This window comes from Taudactylus pleione, unplaced genomic scaffold, assembly GCF_031769625.1.
Source record: "Taudactylus pleione unplaced genomic scaffold, aTauple2 ptg000830l, whole genome shotgun sequence".
In the NCBI taxonomy this organism is placed as follows: Eukaryota; Metazoa; Chordata; class Amphibia; order Anura; family Myobatrachidae; genus Taudactylus; species Taudactylus pleione.
This window is the reverse complement of record NW_028285232.1, coordinates 468,562-488,374: the sequence shown is the minus strand read 5'-3', so window position 1 is coordinate 488,374 and position 19,813 is coordinate 468,562. Positions and strand designations below refer to the sequence as shown.

General features: G+C 42.7%; 1 pseudogene; it reads left to right on the top strand.

Moving 5' to 3' along the window:
* Positions 1-19,813, top strand: part of LOC148474561 (von Willebrand factor A domain-containing protein 5A-like) — a 562,647-nt pseudogene that overhangs the window by 521,234 nt on the left and 21,600 nt on the right.

Genomic DNA, 19,813 nt, shown 5'->3' with positions numbered 1-19,813 from the left:
CACCCACAGCTATACGAACGGCCAGGAAGCCGCTCTAAAAATCAAGATGGAAGGCCCTGATTCAGAGCGAGCGTTCTGTCATAGCGTCCGGCTCTGAATCAGGGCCCTAGTTTGCTCTTGACAAAAGTTAACCCTAGGGGGTAAATTTACTAAAGTGAGAGTATTTAGAAGTGAGTTTTAGAACTGATGTTGCCCATAGCAACCAAAAATAAAAATGTAATTATACAAAATTAAATATAAGAAGGCACAAGGCACATTTTAAAAATTAGGGGGGACAAGGCACATACTAAAGATAAGGGGGCACAAGGCACATATTTAAAACAAGGAGGCACAAGGCACATAATTAAAGCAAGGAGGCAGAAGGCACATATTTAAAACAAGGGGCACGATTCAATTCAGCGCAATGTAAATAGCGCCGGGAGATAGCTCCCGAAGCTATTCAATTCATCACGCTGTTAGGTCGGGGAAGGCTCGTTATCGCGCCTTAAACAGGGTGTTTAGGCGCGATAACGGGCATTCCCCAACCTAACTTCCCGGCATGAGGCTGTTTTCCAGGCGCGAAGGACAGAAAACAGCCTCGCGCCGGGACTTTTGTCGGATTTCTTCTCTCATCCCCGAAGGGATGAGAGAAGAAATCATTAGTCGGACTTGTCAGCGCGGTGTATTGAATAGCTCCGGGAGCTCACTCCCAGAGCTATTTACATTGCGCTGAATAGAATCGAGCCCAAGGAGGCATAAAGCACATATTAAAAATAAGGGGGGACAACTTGTCCCCCCTTATTTTTAGTGTGTGCCTTGTCCCCCCATATTTTTAATATGTGCCTTGTGAGAAGGCACATATTAAAAATAAGGGGGAATAACTTGACCCCCCTAATTTTTAATAAGTGCCATGTCACCCCTTATTTTTAATATGTGCCTTGTGCCCCCTTATCTATAGTGTGTGCCTTGTGCCTCCTTATGTTTAATGTGTGCCTTGTCCCCACTTATTTTTAATATGTGCCACGTCATAAGGCACATATTAAAAATAAGGGAGGACAAGGCACATATTAAAAATTAGGGGGCACAAGGCAAATATTAAAAATAAGGAGGCACAAATTAAACATAAGGAGGCACAGGGCACATATAAAAATTAAGGGGAGACAACTTGTCCCCCCTTATTTTTAATACGTGCCATGTCACCCCTTATTTTTTAATATGTGCCTTGTGCCTCCTTATTTTTAATATTTGCCTTGTGCCCCCTAACTTTTAATATGTGCCTTGTCCTCCCTTATTTTTAATATGTGCCTTATGACATGGCACATATTAAAAATAAGTGGGGACAAGGCACACATTAAACATAAGGAGGCACAAGGCACACACTATAGATAAGGGGGCACAAGGCACATATTAAAAATAAGGAAGCACAAGGCACATATTAAAATAAGGAGGCACAGGGCACATATAAAAAATAAGGGGAGACAACTTGTCCCCCCTTATTTTTAATAAGTGCCATGTCACCCCTTATTTTTAATATGTGCCTTGTGCCTCCCTATTTTTAATATGTGCCTTGTGCCCCCTTATTTTTAATATGTGCCTTGTCCTCCCTTATTTTTAATATGTGCCACGTCATAAGGCACATATTAAAAATAAAGGGAGGACAAGGCACATATTAAAAATAAGTGGGGACAGGCACATATTAAACATAAGGAGGCACAAGGCACATACTAAAGATAAGGGGGGACAACTTGTCCCCCCTTATTTTTAATAAGTGCCCTGTCACCCCTTATTTTAAATATGTGCCTTGTCCCCCCTTATCTTTAGTGTGTGCTTTGTGCCTCCTTATGTTTAATATGTGCCTTGTGCCTCCTTATTTTTAATATTTGCCTTGTGCCACCTAATTTTTAATATGTGCCTTGTCCTCCCTTATTTTTAATATGTGCCTTATGACGTGGCACATATTAAAAATAAGTGGGGACAAGGCACACATTAAACATAAGGAGGCACAAGGCACACACTATAGATAAGGGGGCACAAGGCACATATTAAAATAAGGAGGCACAAGGCACATATAAAAAATAAGGGGAGATAACTTGTCCCCCCTTATTTTTAATAAGTGCCATGTCACCCCTTATTTTTAATATGAGCCTTGTGCCTCCCTATTTTTAATATGTGCCTTGTGCCCCCTTATTTTTAATATGTGCCTTGTCCTCCCTTATTTTTAATATGTGCCACGTCATAAGGCACATATTAAAAATAAGGGAGGACAAGGCACATATTAAAAATAAGTGGGGACAGGCACATATTAAACATAAGGAGGCACAAGGCACATACTAAAGATAAGGGGGAACAACTTGTCCCCCCTTATTTTTAATAAGTGCCATGTCACCCCTTATTTTAAATATGTGCCTTGTCCCCCCTTATCTTTAGTGTGTGCTTTGTGCCTCCTTATGTTTAATATGTGCCTTGTGCCTCCTTATTTTTTATATTTGCCTTGTGCCACCTAATTTTTAATATGTGCCTTGTCCTCCCTTATTTTTAATATGTGCCTTATGACGTGGCACATATTAAAAATAAGTGGGGACAAGGCACATATTAAACATAAGGAGGCACAAGTCACACACTATAGATAAAGGGGCACAAGGCACATATTAAAAATAAGGAAGCACAAGGCACATATTAAAATAAGGAGGCACAGGGCACATATAAAAAATAAGGGGAGACAACTTGTCCCCCCTTATTTTTAATAAGTGCCATGTCACCCCTTATTTTTAATATGTGCCTTGTGCCTCCTTATTTTAATATGTGCCTTGTGCCCCCTTATTTTTAATATGTGCCTTGTCCTCCCTTATTTTTAATATGTGCCACGTCATAAGGCACATATTAAAAATAAGGGAGGACAAGGCACATATTAAAAATAAGTGGGGACAAGGCACATCTTAAACATAAGGAGGCACAAGGCACATACTAAAGATAAGGGGGGACAACTTGTCCCCCCTTATTTTTAATAAGTGCCATGTCACCCCTTATTTTAAATGTGCCTTGTCCCCCCTTATCTTTAGTGTGTGCCTTGTGCCTCCTTATTTTTAATATTTGCCTTGTGCCACCTAATTTTTAATATGTGCCTTGTCCTCCCTTATTTTTAATATGTGCCTTATGATGTGGCACATATTAAAAATAAGTGGGGACAAGGGACACCTTAAACATAAGGAGGCACAAGGCACACACTATAGATAAGGGGGCACAAGGCACATATTAAAATAAGGAGGCACAGGGCACATATAAAAAATAAGGGGAGACAACTTGTCCCCCCTTATTTTTAATAAGTGCCATGTCACCCCTTATTTTTAATATGTGCCTTGTGCCTCCCTATTTTTAATATTTGCCTTATGCCCCCTAATTTTTAATATGTGCCTTGTCCTCCCTTATTTTTAATATGTGCCTTATGACGTGGCACATATTAAAAATAAGTGGGGACAAGACACACATTAAACATAAGGAGGCACAAGGCACACACTATAGAAAGGGGGCACAAGGCACATATTAAAAATAAGGAAGCACAAGGCACATATTAAAATAAGGAGGCACAGGGCACATATAAAAAATAAGAGGAGACAACTTGTCCCCCCTTATTTTTAATAAGTGCCATGTCACCCCTTATTTTAAATATGTGCCTTGTCCCCCCTTATCGTTAGTGTGTGCTTTGTGCCTCCTTATGTTTAATATGTGCCTTGTGCCTCCTTATTTTTAATATTTGCCTTGACCTCCCTTATTTTTAATATGTGCCACGTCATAAGGCACATATTAAAAATAAGTAGGGACAAGGCACATATTAAACATAAGGAGGCACAAGGCACATATTAAAAATTAGGGGGCACAAGGCAAATATTAAAAATAAGGAGGCACAAGGCACATACTAAAGAAAAGGGGGGACAAGGCACATATTAAAAATAAGGAGGCACAAGGCACATATTAAAAATAAGGGGAGACAGCTTGTCACCCCTTATTTTTAATATGTGCCTCGTCACCCCTTATTTTTAATATGTGCCTCCTTATTTTTAATGTGCCTTGTCCTCCCTTATCTTTAATATGCTCCTTGTGCCCCCTTATGTTTAATATGCTCCTTGTCCCCCCATATTTTTAATATGTGCCTTGTCCCCCTTATCTTTAATATGTGCCTTGCCACAATCTGGTGTATTAATTTCTCTATCTGGTAAATATAAGAGGTTATCCTTCCACCTGGCTCATGGTATGTACAGTATAGTGGGGCCTACACAAAAGGGCTCTTATATTTTCTAGTATCCCAAATTCCAAGTCAATGGTGACTAGAACAGTGTTTCCCAATCTTTCTGGAATCACGGCCCCCTAGAGTATCAGCATTATTTTACATGACACCCCTAGGCTAAATGTTTGGTATTGAGAAATTCAGCAAAGATGATTAAATTAAATAAAGTGTGCTGTCCTGTCATCCAGTTCTGTGGTGTAGACAGGGTTGTGCTTCTGTTTGTTCACGTATTTTATGACAGGCAAAACCAGTGCTGGTGGCTGCTAATCATATAGACCAGTGATTCCCAACCGCGGTCCTCAAGGCACACTTAAGCTGGCCGCACATGTAAAGATTATCTGTCCAACCAGCCAACTAGTTGATTGGTTGGAATGAAAATGTGGTAACGTATGGGAGTAAATGATGATCAGCAATTTGCTCCTAAATGCCAGAAAACAGATGAAAATGGTCGTCAGACAAGTTTGTTAAATGTTTGATCTAAACAATTTGTTCAAACAACAGTTTTTGTCCATTTTCCAGCGTTTGGGAGCAAATTGCTGATTGTCATTTGCTTTCATACCTTACCAGATTTTCATTCCAACCAATCAACAAGTTGGCTGGTTGGATGCAAGTTGGTCTAGTGCGTGGCCCGCTTAAGGTTTCGAATCACTGCTATAGACCATAGATTTGATTTGGTCCTGGACCTGGCAAGTGCCCCATGGTACCCCAGGGTGTCATAGCACCCAGTTTGGGAACCACTGGACTAGATAATCCCTGAAACTGGCATTAGGGTTGCATCTGCGAGTTGCTTTAATCACCACAATTGTAGGACCTCTAAAGCCGCATTCACACTAGACGATCACTATGAACGATATGGACGATAACTATAAATTTCATCGTTATATTGTTCAGTGTATATGCAGTGAACGACCAACGATGTGCGCTCCTGCGGGTCGTTAACGATGACTTTTGTCATCTGTACAAGCCAGCCAATCTGACGATATCATCAAGAATTTCCTGTTCAGACATGTGGCAGGATGACTTCACTGAAAGATATCTGTAACGATAACCTTCAGTGTGTACATCCAATATCGTATGTGCTGCACTAAAGACAGTTCAAGGGAGAACTATCACCAATATCATTCATACAGCACATCATCTACTGTGTATGAGACTTAAGACGGACTACTAATCATTGTTTTTACTGTGTTAGGACAATGTCACTCCTATGACAGCTGAGTTGTTGCCTCCCTCCAAACTACAAAACTATCCTCCCCCACTGCTATAGGACGTATCCTGGAAATACTCCTTAATCTGTGATATTCCCCATCATAGTGAGTCCTCCCTACAATCTTATCAGCTCCTAATAGAACGGTATTTTCATCCTGTCCCTGAGGGATCTTCCCTGATTATCATTCATATCCTGATACAGCAGGCGGCTATAATTGTCCCCTCATTGCCCCATCATCCTCCTTTTCCTTCCCTTTATGTATAGACCACATTGTCTTCTATCTACACCCAGGATTTCTGGGAGCTGGGACCAATGGAGGAAATGTCTCTTTTTCTAACACTTAGTTACTGTCTCCTCCCAGGCGGGGATGTTACATGTAATTCCCGGGCTTGCTTGTGTAATCACTGGTTCCAGGTAATATTTTCTCAACTAAATGAAACTATTAGAACATGCAATAATCACACATTAGGTTGCTGTATTTCCTTCTAATAAATAACACTTTGGTTATAACATCATGTTTCTTTATTGCACAGGTATATATGGCATCCCACGTCATACGCTTCTTTCTGCAGAGAAAACTTCTACATTTGACACAAGTAAGCAAATATGTTTTCAGCTAACTTACATTTAACATTACTTTCTCCTCCCCCTTTCCCTATTCTTATATATACTGTATATACTCCTGCTGTTTGCCTATCAATAAGTCCTTACAGGAATTACGCTTATACACTGACTTCTATTTACTGTAAATAATGTCCTTAAACTGTAAACGTATATAAGGGCCTATCCATTAGCAGATAAATTGAACGACTGAACGATATATTGTTCAGTCGTTCACTTTATCTGCTAATGGATAGGCCCTGAACGAAGACAGATGCGCACTCCCGCGGCTGATAAATTGTGTCTTTCGTCTCTCCAACATGTTGGTCAATTATTAGAAATATCTGGCAGTTTATAAGCAGTTAACAACGAATGATATTTGAAAATTCATAGAAACATTCAAAAAAATCCTCTCCCTGAATGATGTCATGCAATATCGTTCGTCGTTTGTCGTTTGCAAAAATCTGTCACCGCAGCCCCAGGTATTTTCAAGGGATAATCAGCTAATGGATAGGCCCCTTATCTAGTAACTGCTATCCTAATAAGCTCTGTCCTACTCCCATAGTCACATCCTGATAATACACCTTTCACATTTCTATGCAATACTCACATTAATATATTTATTGCTACATGCTAGAATATAGAATCATACTGCAGTATAATCAGTGGTGTCCCTCCCTGAGGTGACACCCAGTGCAGGCCTGAAAATGGAGGCATGGCTTTGCGGGTAGGCGGTGTGGCCTTGTGTCCTAAACAGCCGTTGTTAGCTCACCAGGGGTCCCTGTGTCAGGAGCTACCACATAATGCTACAGTGCAGCACCCGGCTGTTGTCACTGAGGAGGAGTTGCCATTTTGGTGTCACCCCTCGTACCGCACCCCTTTGTGACACCACTGAGTATAATCCTCCCTGCATACCACATGTTTTAGCTGCGTTTCAGCTTCGGTGGTGCACATAAGGGTTAATTGAGATCCTCTGTAAGCTGGCCACACACCTAAAGATTATCTGTCCAACCAGCCAACTAGCTGATTGGTTGGAATGAAAATCTGGTAACGTATGGGAGCAACTGATGATCAGCAATTTGCTCCTAAATGCCAGAAAACAGATGAAAATGGTCGTCAGACAAGTTTGTTAAATGTTTGATCTAAACAATTTGTTTAAACAACAGTTTTTGTCCATTTTACAGCGTTTGGGAGCAAATTGCTGATTGTCATTTACTTTCATACCTTACCAGATTTTCATTCCAACCAATCAACTAGTTGGATGGTTGGACAGAAAATCTTTACGTGTGTATGCAGCTTATGATGTGTGGCCAGCTTTACAGTTTACTCTATTTGCTGTTGTTGCAAGCACTGCCTTGAGCTCTACCATTACAGGCCTTGTTTTAAGGATATCCTTGCTAATCAACGGTATCAACAGAAGTTTTATGTAATTTGTTCTCTAATACCCCTATTCCACCAAAATTCTGGGTCTGACCCGGAGTTGGAACAGAGGCCCTGATTCAGAGCCAGACACTCTGACAGAGCGCTCGCTCTGAATCAGGGCCGTCCTTCTTCATTTTTAGAGCGGCCTACTGGCCGCTCGTATAGCTGTGGGTGACCACCCACAGCTATAGCGAGCGGCCAGGAAGATGGTCACGATGGTCAACACCATCGCGACCATCGGGCTTGCGATGAGACCCTTGTGGTAGGGTCTCGTTGCCGCAAGCCCTGGAGTGCTTTCGGCTCTATCAGAGCTGAGAGCACTCCCACTGACATCACTTGTGACATCACTTGTGATATCAGTGGGGCCGGCCCCAGACGGTAGGCGTTCCCATGGGAACGCCTCCATCTGGGCAGCCACGCCCCTGGAATGCCCACCAAAGGGGGCATGCTGTCACTCACCATCGACAGCATGCCCCTTTTGTAGTGAGACCTGGAGTGACGGCTTGCCCCTCGCTATCTGGATCTTGCGCATGCACGCGACAGAGCCGCCTCCATCGTACGCATGCGCACTGGGCCAACATTGTCCCGCTTGCGAGCGCGTCTGAATTAGGCCCAGAGTTCCTATCCGGATCAGACCCAGAATTTAGCCGACGCCGACTCCAGAATCTTCCCAAATCGGCGCCGCTCACACCGGAGTCGGGTCTGCATAGACCCAGCTTTCGCGGCGTGAAAGTGGACGCTTGGAGATGATGTCATCTCCAAGCGCCACTGAAGCCGGACCAATTGGCCGGCTTGCAGTGCACCCCAGGTCATCGTGACCCGGAGTGCGCTGTTCTCACAGCAGGGTTTCACGGGCTACGCCCATGTTAAACACTACTGTTTACCTGAGATGGATTGCCGGGTCACTCGACTCGGGAATCCAACCCTCTCCCCTTTTACACCAGGAAGCTGCCCGGGTTAACCCTGCAATAACTCGGGTTTTAGCTCCGGTGTAAAAGGGGTATTAGTAACTGTATACTGTGGGGGATGGGAGCATTTCTCTGCTGTAGAATGTGTAACAGGTTGCTGCCCCTCTGCCATAAAATTACTCTAATGTCCTGGGGGATGCGGCTAGATGAAAACATTCACAGACCCTCCAACATGACCCGTTCCATTAGGTACAAAATGCTCTACTCCTGGACATCCCTCTTAATTTATGATTGCAGTCACCTGTGCTGAAACACCTGTCTCATCAATTACCTACAGTAGTTCAACACAGGTGACTGCAATCATACATTAGGTGGGAGTCCAGGAGCAGAATGTTTTGTACCTAATGGAAGGGATCATGTTGGAGGGTAGGCATACAATATTAGGGCAAAAACCCCTCACGACAGTACTGTACATTGTAAAAAACATTAAGGGCCTGATTCAGCACAGATCACTATTGCGATCGCGCACGCAGGTCTGCTGTCAGAAACGTCGTTAAAACAGACAGGCGTGCCTGTATTTCTCTGACCCCCCCATCACCATTCACAAACGCTCACAGCCTGTCAATCAGTCAGTCTCTGCGTTGGCTTTGTACTTCTCTTCCTGTACTGTACTGTACTTCTCTTCCTGTACTGTACTTCTACTCCTGTACTGTACTTCTCTTCCTGTACTGTACTCCTACTCCTGTACTGTACTGTCCTTCTCATCCTGTACTGTACTCCTACTCCTGTACTGTACTGTCCTTCTCATCCTGTACTGTACTCCTACTCCTGTACTGTACTGTCCTTCTCATCCTGTACTGTACTTCTACTCCTGTACTGTACTGTGCTTCTCTTCCTGTACTGTACTTCTACTCCTGTACTGCACTTCTCTTCCTGTACTGTACTTCTATTCCTGTACTGTACTTCTCTTCCTGTACTGTACTTCTATTCCTGTACTGTACTTCTCTTCCTGTACTGTACTCCTACTCCTGTACTACACTGTCCTTCTCATCCTGTACTGTACTTCTCTTCCTGTACTGTACTCCTACTCCTGTACTGTACTGTCCTTCTCATCCTGTACTGTACTCCTACTCCTGTACTGTACTGTCCTTCTCATCCTGTACTGTACTCCTACTCCTGTACTGTACTGTCCTTCTCATCCTGTACTGTACTTCTACTCCTGTACTGTACTGTGCTTCTCTTCCTGTACTGTACTTCTACTCCTGTACTGCACTTCTCTTCCTGTACTGTACTTCTATTCCTGTACTGTACTTCTCTTCCTGTACTGTACTTCTATTCCTGTACTGTACTTCTCTTCCTGTACTGTACTCCTACTCCTGTACTACACTGTCCTTCTCATCCTGTACTGTACTTCTACTCCTGTACTTATCTTCCTGTAATGTAATGTACTTCTCTTCCTGTACTGTACTTCTCATCCTGTACTGTACTTCTCATCCTGTACTGTACTTCTCATCCTGTACTGTACTGTACTTCTCATCCTGTACTACACTGTACTTATCTTTCTGTACTGTACTAATCTTCTATTCCTTACTGTACTTTTCTTTCTTTTAAGAACATCTACAGTAGCTCCTGTACTATAGTTTAATAAAAACCTCATTGTACAGTGTGAGGACATGAGATGTGTGTTACAAATGTACTGGCAGCATCTCAGTCCTTGCAGAGATCAAATTACTTTTTAATCCTTTTATGTTCCCCTTCCCGTCTCCTAGTGTATGTGTGATCATTCTCAGGACACACATTTCCATTAGCATGTATATTATGTACTGTAATAATGTAAGTAATTGTAATGTTTAATACTGGATAAGCCTTGATGTTGGCCTGGTCCATATGTCTGTGTTATTCGTAACCACTAGAGCAAGGTGACACCTCCCAGAACAAAAGACCCTCTAAGTTAATTCCCACCTCCCCAGGGGGGAGGATTTACCGCTTGTCCTGACATATTATCTACTTCTGTGTGCTGTGGAAAAATAAACCATCACGTTGGTTTCATCTGCTCAGTTTCTGGGTGATTGATAGAACCCCGTATCCTCACATACAGTATCTGAAAGTTTCTCTCATGTCCCATCTTTACCTTCTCTGCCCAAAACTATACATACAGTAATAAGAGCTATCAGTCTCTCTGGGTAACAGTATCAGTATTCCATGTGGGAAAGTGTAAGAAGCCTTACTATAGTTTAATGTGACTGTGTGTCAGGTTGCGGCCTATGGTCGGCCATTACTCACCACAGCACCGGCTTACCCTGATCTGTCAGGTGGTCAGACGTCAGGTGCAGCGGCAAGTGACGCGCTAATCATTAAACATAGAGCCATGTGGACATCCATGAGCTGTGCCGTGCAATGGTTACTGCGGTTACCATCATGGACGCAGCCATGACAGTCTGCATCACCTGACTAATCTTTATCCAATGATAGCATGGTGGTGGCCAGCTGATGCTGTCCACCAATAATCTTCTACCACAGGGTATAAAGCCAGTCTCTGGAAAGCAAGAAGTCACCTGAGCAATGTTCTTGCTACCTTGTGTATACTTGCCATCACCTCGTTCCAGGTTCCCGTATCATGAAACCCTTGAGTCTCTATGTGCTAACTCCTTGTGCAACAGTGCATCTGAACATCTTGCCTGTGTGCTATACAAGTGCCAACTCCTTGTGCAACAGTGCGTCTGAACATCTTGCCTGTGTGCCTTACAAGTGCCATCTCCTTGTGCAGCAGTGTGTCAAAACACCTTGCCTGTGTGCGGTTATAAGTACCACCTCTCGATTCAGCAGTGCATCAAAGACATAGTTTCTGTGTGTATTTACAAGTGCCACCTCTTGGTGCAGCAGTGCGTCAAGAACCCATCACTTGTGTACAACTTCAACTACCAATTCCTAGTGCAGCTGTACTTCTTCCTGAATTACTCCTCTTGGACCACTGTTGTATTTTCTCCATTCCTATGTGTATTGGATACCTGACCAAGGGACCGCGACCTGCCTGCTGAGTGCAGCTTAAACCCACATCCCACTTGGAGGGGTCCCTGGTGAACACATCTCAGCAGGTTTGATTCTGCAACCTTGGTCAGGTCTCATCAACGTCTGGTATTCATGGATGAGGAGATCTTATATACAGGCCAAACGCCTCCAATACCTCACGGTATCTCAGCTTCCATCCCCTCTGCAGGGGATTCTTCAAAGTCAATCGTGACACTGTGCTTACAGTATACTGTCGTTACTACTTTTGTAAACCACAGTGACTCAGGTATTCAGGTTTTCCAACCAATCTACAGCACCGTACTGTATATATTTTATAGACCCCAATATTCCCTAGTATTGACACTGATAAAATACCCCTAGTACTGTACATCATCAGAAACTGGAGAATAAATTAAAAGTAACTATTTTAACATGAGAAAGATTTTCACTGTTGACCAGTTCACGTGTAATACATTATTTCTGTGTATGTGTTGTAATTGAGGTTTCGGCTAAAGACTTATACTGTGGTACAGTTGGGGTTTCATATTTTTAAATGGGGTATGAGGCAAACTTACAGTGCAGTGTTTTTTTCCACCGCAACATGAGGACAGCGATGAAGGTAATTAATGCTTAATACTGTTATGGACACACTAGTGTACAGTACTTTACTTTGTTGATTTTTTTAATTCAATAATTTTTATTGATTTTTGTATACAGTAGCAGACCCTCCAACATGACCCCTTCCACTAGGTACAAAATGCTATGTTCCTGGACCTCTCACCTAATTTATTATTGCAGTCACCTGTGTTGAAACACTCTTCACATCAATTACTTCATTCAACACAGGTGTCTGCAATCATACATTAGGTGGGAAGTACAGGAGCAGAGCGTTGTGTACCTGGTGGAAGGGGTCATGTTGGAAAGTCTGCAGTAGAAAAAGAAAAAAACAAAGAGATAACACAATACAGATATGAGGGGTCTCACAATTAGCAATCAAAACAGGACATGAGCACATGTTAATATTACAGTCTGAATACAGGTTTTGTGCACAAAATGACTAACATAGTTATCTAGTCAGATACTCCAGAGCACAGGTTCTCAAACTCAGTCCTCAAGACCCCAAACAGTGCATGTGGCTTGATGTGGCTTTACCTATATAAATACTATGTATTCTGGTTTTGTGTGGGTGTGAATTTAAAGCAGTTTTCTTTCCTATATTTCTGTATTTGTATATTTATATGTACTTATATGAAAGATTGACATGTTATAATAACACCCAGCCCCAAAGTCCAAGCTTTGAATATTTTTCTTTTAAATTGGTTAATCACCAATTTATAACCCACCCCAACTGTATTTCCACCCACATTGCCCACAGATCCACCCACCTCTGCTCCCCACAGGGTTGCTGAACCAAGTTTTCTTCAAAAATAGCACTGTGTACTTTTGTGTGTGTGCGTGTGCGTGTGTGTGTGTGTGTGTGTATATATATATATATATATATATATATATATATACAGTATTATTAGAGATGATTTTCAAAATCCAAACCCCAGGGGTGCTGTCCTGTGCTGTATATTCAGTCCAAATAATTTTTACAGGGGCTGCCCTGTGTGGTGTAGGGGTACGCTGCCCTGTGCCCTCTGTATATTCACTCCAAATAAAAAGTGGTGATTTAATTAATCCAAATAATTTTTACAGGGGTTATTCACTCCATATAAATAATGCACTCCATAAAAATAATGGAGGACAAAAATTTGGTTGATAAGATAGGGAAAGATCAAGAATCACTTCCTTGCTGAAGCTGCTGAAACTAGTCATGACATAGATGATGCCCAATGTCATAGTAGAGGGCATGTAAAATCCAAAAAGCCAAAGTTCAGTAAAATTACACAAAAAAAGAATTTAAATCATCTGAGGAGAAATGTAAACTTGCCAATATGCCATTTACAACACGGAGTGGCAAGGAAAGGCTAAGGCCCTGGCCTATGTTTATGACTAGTGGTTCAGCTTCACATGACGATGGAAGCTCTCCTCCTCCCGCTAGAAAAATGAAGAGAATTAAGCTGGCAAAAGCATAGCAAAGAACTGTGCGTTCTAAAAATATATCACAAATCCCCATGGAGAGTCCAAGTGTGGTGGTGGTTGCGATGCCTGACCTTCCCAACACTGGAAGGAAGAGGTGGCTCCTTCCACCATTTGCACCCCCTCTGCAAGTGATGGAAGGAGCATCCACAGTCCAGTTGCTGATATACTTCAAGAGTGACATCTTCAATTTGAATAACAGTATGAAGATATTGGTGTAGCTGGGAGCTAAGGAGGAAGTTGACGAGGAGGATTCTCATGGTGATGTTGTTTGTTTAAATCAGGCACCGGGGGAGATAGTTGTTGTCGTGGGATGAAAAAGCCCATCACAGTCATGCCTGGGCAGAAGACCAAAAAAATCCACCTCTTTGGTCTGGCAATATTTCTATCCAAATCCGGACACCAACTGTCTTGCCATATGTAGCTTGTGTAATAAGTAGGGGTAAGGACGTATAGCACCTAGGAACATCCTCCCTTATATGTCACTTGCAGCGCGTTCATAAAAAGTCACTGTCAAGTTCAGAAACTGTGGCTAAGACTGTAAGCAGTCCAGGGACACCTAAATCCCTTTGTCCTATTGTATCCAAGCGCCTGCAAACCACACCAGCAACTCCCTTCTCATCAATTTACTCCTCAGTCAGGATCGGAAGTAGTCCTGCAGGCCTTGTCACTGACATGACTGACTCCTCTCTTATCCAGGATTCTTCTGGAGGATCCTGCATTGCTACGCCTACTGCTGCTGCTGTTTCTGCTGGGAGTCGTTCATCATCCCAGAGAGGAAGTTGGAACACCACTACGTCTTTTACTAAGCAATTGACTGTAAAAAAGTCCTTTGCGAGGAGGATGAAGTATGACAGCAGTCATTCTGTTGCAAAGAAGATAACTGAGACCTTGACAGCTATGTTGGTGTTAGACGTGCGTCCTGTATCCGCCATTAGTGCAGTGGGATTTAGACAATTGATGGAAGTAGTGTGTCCCCGGTACCAAATCCCATCTAGATTCCACTTCACTAGGCAGGTGATACCAAGAATGTACAGAGACATCAGAAAAAGTGTCCTCAGTGTCCTAAAAAATGCAGTTGTACCCAATGTCCACTTAACTCCGGACATGTGGACAAGTGTAACAGGGCAGACTAAGGACTATATGACTGTGACAGCCCACTGGGTAGATGTATTGCCTTACGAAGCAACAACAGTAGTGTCACCAGTAGCAGCATCTCAGAAACGCCAGCTCATTCCAAGGCAGGCTATGCTGTGTATCACCAGTTTCAGTAAGAGGCACACCATCGAACAACCTCTTAGAGAAACTGAGGGAAATCATCACCCAATGGCTTATCCCACTTAGACTCTCCTGGGGATTTGTTATATCTGACAATGCCACCAATATTGTGTGGGCACCTGCCGTGCCATCACCTGAAGCAAGAGGTTATAACGCGATGGAACTCAACCCTCTATATGCTTCAGAGGATGGTGGAGCAGCAAAAGGCCATTCAAGCCTATACATCCTCCTATGACATAGGCAAAGGAGGGGGTATGCACCTGGCTCAAGCACAGTGGAGAATAATTTCCATGTTGTGCAAGGTTCTCCAGCCCTTCAAACTTGCCACACGTGAAGTCAGTTCAGACACTGCCAGCTTGAGTCAGGTCATTCCCCTCATCAGGCTTTTGCAGAAGCAGCTGGAGAAAGTGAAGGAGGAGCTAAGACGGAGCGATTCCACTCAGTATGTGGGACTTGTGGATGAAGCCCTTCATTCGCTTTGCTAGGATTTGTCTGCTGAAGCGGAACATGAGACGGCAACAGCTCCTTCTTAATTTTTTTCCGCAACTGGGGATGCCAGGAAACAACTTAGATATCCTAACCAACCCACTAGCGGTGATGCAGGTCAGGCAGGACCAAGTTTGGACATCTGGTCCGGACTGAAGGACCTGCCAATAATTTCTGATATGTCTGCTGTAACGGCATATGATACTGTCACCATTGAAAGAATGGTGAAGGTTTACATCGGTGACAGAATCCAAGTAGGCATGTCAGACAGTCCGTACCTGTACTGGCAGGAAAAAGAGGCAATTTGGAGGCCCCTGTACAAACTGGCTCTATTTTACCTAAGTTGCTTCCCCTCCAGTGTGTACTCCGAAAGAGTTTTTAGTGCAGCCGGGAACGTTGTCAGCGAAAGGTTTAGGAGGTTGCTTCCATAAAATGTGGAGAAGATGATGTTCATCAAAATTAATTATCAATTCTTCCGGTAAGACCAGCCTCCAGAAACACCTCCTGTGCAGTACCATAATAGCAAGGACAGAATTTCATAGCTACTTGCGTGCAGCTTTGTAATTCCATCCAGTGCTGAATCACCCCCTCAGTCTGTTCCTTCCCTTACTTAATTGTGTTGTCCCACTTCCTCCCTCAAATATTCTACCATTGTAGTTAAATCTATTATCTGAGTTAAATTATTATTGACTTTGGGCACTACCATTTTCACTTTTTTTTTAATTTTCTCTCGAGCCTCTACTACAGCCTCTTCATGTTTGGCTTGTCTCATTTATTGCATGAAATAGGTTTTTTAATTGTGGTATGTACGTGAAGTCAGGGGGGATGTACCACATGGCGGAAGCGATGCTTATTACATCTACCCCTAACTGTGGTGTATCTGTGGTATAACTGTGGTATACTGTATCTGTGGTATACCTGTGGTATATCTGTAGTATAACTGGTATACTGTATCTGTGGTATAACTGTGGTATAGCTGTGGTATATCTGTGGTATATATGTGGTATATCTGTGGTATACTGTATCTGTGGTATATCTGTGGTATATCTGTGGTATAACTGTGGTATAGCTGTGGTATATCTGTGGTATATATGTGGTATATCTGTGGTATAACTGTGGTATAAGTTTTTGAGCATAGGGGTCGGTTGTCAAAGCCCCTTTTAACAATGATTGCATCCTATTGTCTTGTATCCTCCTGAGGAGCAATGACACCCTTTTCCACAATATGGTGTGTTCATTTGTCTGGTAGGGGGGGAGGGGATTGATTCTGCACAAGACCCTTTTTTTTCAAAAAATTGTCTCATATAGCAGCATATGTAGAACCAACATCCAAGAATTTTTTGGTTTTGATATATAATTGTGTTGGTGGTGCACCCTAACATAGTAGCTGAATATATATATGTGTTGGTGGTGCACCCTAAGGTAGTAGCTGAATATATAATTGTGTTGGTGGTGCACCCTAAGGTAGTAGCTGAATATATAATTGTGTTGGTGGTGCACCCTAAGGTAGTAGCTGAATATATAATTGTGTTGGTGGTGCACCCTAAGGTAGTAGCTGAATATATAATTGTGTTGGTGGTGCACCCTAAGGTAGTAGCTGAATATATAATTGTGTTGGTGGTGCACCCTAAGGTAGTAGCTGAATATATACTTGTGTTGGTGGTGCACCCTAAGGTAGTAGCTGAATATATAATTGTGTTGGTGGTGTACCCTAAGGTAGTAGCTGAATATATAATTGTGTTGGTGGTGCACCCTTAGGTAGTAGCTGAATATATAATTGTGTTGGTGGTGCACCCTAAGATAGTAGCTGAATATATAATTGTGTTGGTGGTGCACCCTAAGGTAGTAGCTGAATATATAATTGTGTTGGTGGTGCACCCTAAGGTAGTAGCTGAATATATAATTGTGTTGGTGGTGCACCCTAAGGTAGTAGCTGAATATATAATTGTGCTGGTGGTGCACCCTAAGGTAGTAGCTGAATATATAATTGTGTTGGTGGTGCACCCTAAGGTACTAGCTGAATATATAATTGTGTTGGTGGTGCACCCTAAGATAGTAGCTGAATATATAATTGTGTTGGTGGTGCACCCTAAGGTAGTAGCTGAATATATAATTGTGTTGGTGGTGCACCCTAAGGTAGTAGCTGAATATATAATTGTGTTGGTGGTGCACCCTAAGATAGTAGCTGAATATATAATTGTGTTGGTGGTGCACCCTAAGGTAGTAGCTGAATATATAATTGTGTTGGTGGTGCACCCTAAGGTAGTAGCTGAATATTTAATTGTGTTGGTGGTGCACCCTAAGGTAGTAGCTGAATATATAATTGTGTTGGTGGTGCACCCTAAGGTAGTAGCTGAATATATAATCAGAGGATTCTTCCCAAAGAGGTGGGAGGGAAAGAAGGGGGGCACTCTTAAAGAAAGAGTCTGCAGCTGAATGCGAGAGCATCGGAGATAAGTACCTGATACCGTGGATTTTAGAGATGCCTGCTCCTAGGTATGGCTGTGGACTGAGGGCCTGATTCAGAGCCGCTCGTAAGCAGCCGCTCGTTCACTCTGAGCAATGTTTGCACAACTGCGCATGCATATGGGTCGTAATACGCATGCGCAAACCAGTCATTGCGATTGGAAATCGTCAGCTCGCAAAACAGCGAGGGGCTGATAATTTGATTGATGGAATGTACCGTTTGTGGGTGGTAACAGGGGAAGGTGCTTGAAAATGGGGGAGTGAAGATCCGAACGCAGGCGTGCCTAGCGGTCAAAACAGCGTTTAATGGGAGTGCATAATTAGGAAGAAAAATAAAAAAGAAGACAGAAATGTCCCTTGGTTGGCGCACTAACAAAAAATGTGATAAAATTTAACTTTTATTAAACAATATTAAAATTGTATATATAATAATCTCTTCAGTGAAATATAAAAAATGAAAAAACGTCTCAGTGTGTTAATTATTGAAATGAATAGTGTTATTGGTACACCTGCGCGTGTAATGACGACACAAAAATGGATATTAATAAATAGAAAATCTCTCACAAATAAGTCATAGAATATATGCAAATCCAAAAATAGCAAATCAAAAAATGCATTTAATTGGGACCAATTATATGTGGCATGCTATAACATCCCTAAAAGTGGGATAATATTCTGCAATGTCCACTGCATGTCAGAATTGCTATGATATGCATGTGAGAAATGGCCGCAATATTCAATATAACTATATAACTAGATTGCCACCTATAGCTGAAATGCACATAGAATCTAATACATTTAAACAAAGGTTGACTTAACTGCTGCAAAGCCAACAAATAACTTATAACATCTAGGGGGCTGGAATTATATTCCGTATAGACCGACTAATATACTTGTAATCAGTCAATTGGCTCAATTAATATAGATTTCATATCACAAATGTCATGTAGGAGTAGGAGATTGATATCCTATATTATCACCTTATCCCCTCATATTATCCTACCATGTTATTGGACATTATTGGCTATTCATTAGGCTGCAGGTAAACATGCACATGTGCTGTCTGCAGTGTATTCAGCAAATCTCTGGGAAGAAAGCTAAATCTTCATATATACAATGTTGCAGTGTCACAGCGTCTTGTTATAATGTTAGCAGCACATGTAGCCATTTAAATCAGCGAGGGACTGATTATTTGATTGATGGAATGTACCGTTTGTGGGTGGTAACAGGGGAAGGTGCTTGAAAACGGGGGAGTGAAGATCCGAACGCAGGCGTGCCTAGCGGTCAAAATGGTAAGAAAATCCTACCTCAAACACTGCGAGCAGTTCAGATGCCTTTCGATGTTCCCGATTAATCTAATAAATATAGGAGATGATGTGTGATGCAAACGGCAAAGGGGCATCTTTACAAAATAGCGAGTGCATTTGCGCATTTTTCGTTCGCTCGCTCAGATATAGAGGCGTCGACAAACCGCAAAGAGCGAGCGCTCAATTTAAATAGCCGGCCCCTTTTTTGGAACTGCCATCCGCAAATAGCGTCCGGCTCTGAATCAGGCCCACAGTCCATTGTTGTAAGCACACAGGATAAGATGCAGGATATTGATACTGGGGAGCACACAGACGTTCTTGGAGGCATACTCAGTGCTTGTGGTTGACCATACCCTACCGCAAGCACTGCGATCAGAGCAGAATGTTAAACAGCCAGGTGACGTGTACTATGACGCTACCTCTTAATTATGTACACCCATGAAACACCTGTATTCACACCACCACTCACCTGTTCCCTTCAGCCATCCCCTGATACCACCCACAAACGGCATGTTCTGTCACTCAAACTAATGAGCCATCTATGCTCCACGAGCGATCACTTCCCGGTCACAGTGACTGGCTCGCGCACGGCGATGCATACGCATGTGCAGATTGCAAAGCTACGGCCGAATGCAGCGTTGCAAGTTGGTCTGAATCGGATCCTCAGTTCCTGAACCTCTCATTAACTATGATGCATAGTTGCCGACTCTCTGGCTGCCCCTTCCGGGAGGGAGCAGCCAGATCGGCAGGGCAGGAGGGCGTGGCTGGCACAAGGGGGTGTGAC